Source organism: Sinocyclocheilus anshuiensis, unplaced genomic scaffold, assembly GCF_001515605.1.
Source record: "Sinocyclocheilus anshuiensis isolate Anshui unplaced genomic scaffold, SAMN03320099.WGS_v1.1 scaffold911, whole genome shotgun sequence".
Taxonomy (NCBI): Eukaryota; Metazoa; Chordata; class Actinopteri; order Cypriniformes; family Cyprinidae; genus Sinocyclocheilus; species Sinocyclocheilus anshuiensis.
Window position 1 is genome coordinate 39,277 of NW_015542373.1, and position 4,689 is coordinate 43,965.

At 34.1% G+C, this 4,689-nt stretch overlaps 1 pseudogene; it reads left to right on the forward strand.

Moving 5' to 3' along the window:
• LOC107692248 (multiple PDZ domain protein-like) overlaps nucleotides 1-4,689 on the forward strand; it is a 53,364-nt pseudogene that overhangs the window by 38,431 nt on the left and 10,244 nt on the right.

Genomic DNA, 4,689 nt, shown 5'->3' on the forward strand with positions numbered 1-4,689 from the left:
AATTTAAATCTTAATGTCATGTATTTAAATATATTTATAATTTCACATTTGTAATTGTGAAGCTGCAATTTAGTACATTTAAAATATATTAAATTTAAATGTAATATTGAATAAAACTCTTCAGTTAAAATTATAATAAATTACTTTAAATGTGCTTTACTCAACACCTCAAAATAAGTGTTTCCTCTTTAAAGCATGACAAATGATTATTAAAACATAATGATTTAAAATGTACTTTAAAGTAAAACTTTTAATTTGACATTACAAAGTGCACTTTTAAAAGTGTACTTAAGTGTGTTAAGAAACAGTCATGGAAGTGTTGCTGTTTAAGTCACTTAAGTGGCTTTAAGAAAGTTTTTTAAAAGTATACTTTTAAGATTTGAAGTACACTACAAGTGCACATTCAATACTGTTAAGCACACTTTTTCACAGGGGGTTTATGGCCATAATTCACACTGTACTGAACTGTAAATCTGTTATTAGACTGCAGTGATATGCTGCAGTAATGCTACAGATTACAAGTGTAATTTACAAGTAAAAGCATCTAACTGTGTGTGTGTGTGTGTGTGTGTGTGTGTGTGTGTGTGTGTGTGTGTGAAGAGAGAAGGACAGAGGTGTGTGTGTGTGTGTGTGTTTGTGTGTGTGTGTGTGTGTGTGTGTGTGTGTGTGTGAGAAGAGAAGGTAACAGAGCGGTACGGTCGTTTACCGGGTCAGCTGGACATGATCGAGTTGGAGAAGGGTCACACGGGTCTGGGTTTGAGTCTGGCAGGGAACCGGGATCATTCACGCATGAGTGTGTTTGTGGTGGGCATCGATCCCAACGGCGCCGCCGGCCGAGATGGACACATTGTGGTGGGAGATGAACTGTTAGAGGTGAGTGAAAAAGAAATACACTTTAGCATACTTTTAAAAAGAGTACTTAATACTTTACTTTAAAAGAATATACTTAATTGTGAACTGAATGTAATGTTTTCAGACACTTAATTGCATATTAGTTGCAATTAAATTCAAATGTATTATAGTTTAAATTTATATTAAATGCGTTTTTTAATGCAGTTTATATTCAATTATTTTTGACACAGTTAAGTTGGTACGTAAATACATCTTTATATCTAATCTCATAATTCTATTGTCTTTGAAATATGGTTAAAGTACTGCTGAATGTACTGACAAGCATTTATGGTAAAATAAAATTTACTGTAATGTATATACTTAAATATAAAACGTCTAGGTTACTTGTGTAACCCTCGTTCCCTGAAGGAGGGAACGGAGACGTTACGTCAGTCGTGACTGACGAATTGGGATATCGCTTCGTTAGACCAATCACCTTCGAGAGTTAACTAAACAAGCCAATGACAGTTGGCGTGCGTGTTTCGCCACGCGCATCCCGCCCCGCAGCGCGGGTATAAAAGGAGAGCGCGTGCAAACGCACATCAGTTTTTCGCTGAGGAGCCGAGACTATGTGCCCCGGCCGTACAGCGGTGGTACAGCAACTGTGGCGACGGAACGTAACGTCTCCGTTCCCTGAGTTACATGAGTTCCACACCCCTATGACTTTCTGTCTTCCGTGGAATGCAAACGAAGAAAAGAATATCCAAACTGCTGTTTTTAATAAAGCAAAAGCATAGGAGCTGTCAAGCTCACAAAAGGACAAAAATCTGATCTAAATGTATCTCAAAATTGTTTTTTCCACTATAATTTAAGTCTTTTGATGCCATATGGTAGCTTTGTGAGCAACAAACCAAAATGTGAAATTTAAAAACATTCTAATTTAATACAAAATTCAAACTTATTCTAGATTATAGATTCTTCTGTTCTCTGTAAATATTCTGTTGAGATTTTTGTGAATGTACAATAATGTTCAAACGTTTAGGGTCAGTTTTAAAAGAAATTAATACTTTTATTCAGTAAGTATGCATTAAATTGATCAAAAGTGACAGTAAAGTCATTTATAATGTCACAAAATATTTATATCTCAAATAAATGCTGTTCTTTTTAACTTTCTATTCATCTGTGAATCCTGAAAAATAAAATGTATCACGGATTCCACAAAAATATTGTGCAGCACAACTGTTTTCAACATTGATGATAATCAGAAATGTTTCTTGAGCAGCAAAGCAGCATATTAGAATGATTTCTGAAGATCATGTGACACTGAAGACTGGAGTAATGATGCTGAAAATACAGCTTTGATCACAGAAATAAATTACATTTTACAATATATTCACATAAAAAACACTTGTTTTAAATTGTAATAATATTTACAGTTTATACTGTATTTGTGATCAAATAAATGCAGTCTTGGTGAGCAGAAGAGACAAAAATATTTAAAAATCTTACCAACCCTAAAATGTTTGAACAGTAGTGTATGTAAATAGGATTCAGTATTTCCAAAAACGTCATTGTCTAATGTGAAATGTGTGTAGGTGATGTCACTGCTGCAGAAAACCCAGCAACCAGTGAAACTCACCATCTGCACTGACTCCGCCTCCCAACCCTCCTCATCCAATCAGATTTGCTCGGGATCAGACGCTGGAAGCAGCCTTCCGCTGGTTTCTCTGACATCATCAGAGACAGAGCCAATCAGGAGTAAGAGGGGAGGGGGATCGGGGAGTTATTAAAGAAAAATGGAAAGAGTTTGCTGATGAATAAATCAGAAGCTGATCTTTGTCGTCATGATGATTGTGTGCTGCAGATTCGAGCAGATGCTCCACACCGGCGACACTGGCGTCTGATCCGGCGACGTGTCCCATCATCCCCGGCTGTGAGACCACTATAGAGATCAGCAAGGGCAGAACAGGACTGGGGCTGAGCATCGTGGGCGGCTGTGACACGCTGCTGGTGAATAAACTCTGTTTCACACTGAACTGATACAAACTTGTGCACTCTGACACTCTGGAAATTACCTAAATGTGTACCAAAAGAAATACAAGCTAATTGTAAACTGAATTCATGATTTTTGATTCAAGTAGAAATTAGCTTCCACCATCAATCTTTAATTTTCATGGTCTTCAACTCAAGAAGTTGGGACTCAAAGAAAATCCAGTTGTTGGTTTTTATTGTTAATGAAAAATAAAAAATATTTTAAGTGAAATAATGCTGAAATAAAATTTAAATATTAGACAAAAAAGCAACATTTTTTCATTAGAACATAAATTAGAAATGTTGCCTTGGCAGCTAACTGAAATAACACATTTAAGTTGAAGTACTAAAATGACTAAAGCTGAAATAAAAATAAATATTTTTAAAGAAAAAAAAAAACTAATTCAAATGACAAAACACAGGGCAATTGCTAAAACTTTAAATAAAGTTACTAACTAAATATAGTAAAATGAAAATGTAAACTTAAAACCTTATTATGAATATTAATAAAAAACTAAATAGAAATAAAACAATAATAGAAATGACAAAAGCTCAGCAAAATTACTACAATTTAAACTAAAATTAAAATAAAACTGAAAATATAAAAATAAAAGCTAATTCAAAATATGAATAAAAGCTAAATAGAAATAAAAAACTAATAAAATGACAAAGGCATATTACACAATTTATAAAACTTAAAATAATTAACTACACTTAATATATTAAAATGAAAAATTAAAATATAAAAATAAAAGCTAATTCAAATTTTAATAAAAGTTAAATAGAAATATACAAAACTAATACAAATGACAAAAGCATAGAAAAATGACTAAAACTTAGACTACATTTAAAATAAAAGTTAAAATGTGTATATATATATATATATATATATTTAAAACTAATTCAAAGTCTTAATAAACACTATAATAGTAATATTAAATAATGTTAACATAACACTGGCCCTGTCAGCACATCAAAATACAATACTTTTACAAAATAAGTGTAAAAGATTATTAAAATAAAATTAATTAATATGTACTTTCAAGTAAAACTTTTAATTTGACAATTATAAAGTGCAATTTTTACTTAAGTGTGTTAAGAAACATAATCATGAAAGTATCTTTAAGTCACTTAAGTGACCTTTTATTTCATTAATATTATATGATCTGCAAGTATAGTTTTTAAAATATATATACTTTTAAAATTTGAAGCACACAACAAGCACACATTCAATACAACTTAGCAACACCTCTTGTTGACAAGGTTGAAGAACTGAATCATAAGAACTGTATTTGTCTGTTCAGGGCACTATAATAATTCACGAGGTGTACGAGGAGGGAGCCGCGTCTAAAGACGGCCGTCTGTGGGCAGGAGACCAGATTCTGGAGGTAAAATCTCCACCATCAGACGCTCTTCTGGCTAGCGCTTTGATTTGATGTCAGCCGTTCTCTTTCTCCATTGTCTCTCTCAGGTGTGCGGTGTAGATCTGCGCGTGGCGACGCATGACGAGGCCATCAATGTTTTGCGGCAGACTCCGCAGCGCGTTCGTCTGGCGGTCTTCAGAGACGAGGGTCAGTATAAGGAGGAGGAGCTGTGGGACTCGCTGAGCGTCGAGCTTCAGAAGAAACCAGGCCACGGCCTCGGACTCAGCATCATCGGGAGAAGGTACTAGAGCACTAGTTAAAGGAACTAGTCAGTAAAGTGTGATTTAAAGGAGACATATTATGCCCGTTTTTACAATATGTAATAAAGTCTCTGGTGTCCCCAGAATGTGTCTGTGAAGTTTCAGCTCAAAATACTCCACAGACCATTTATTATATAATTTTG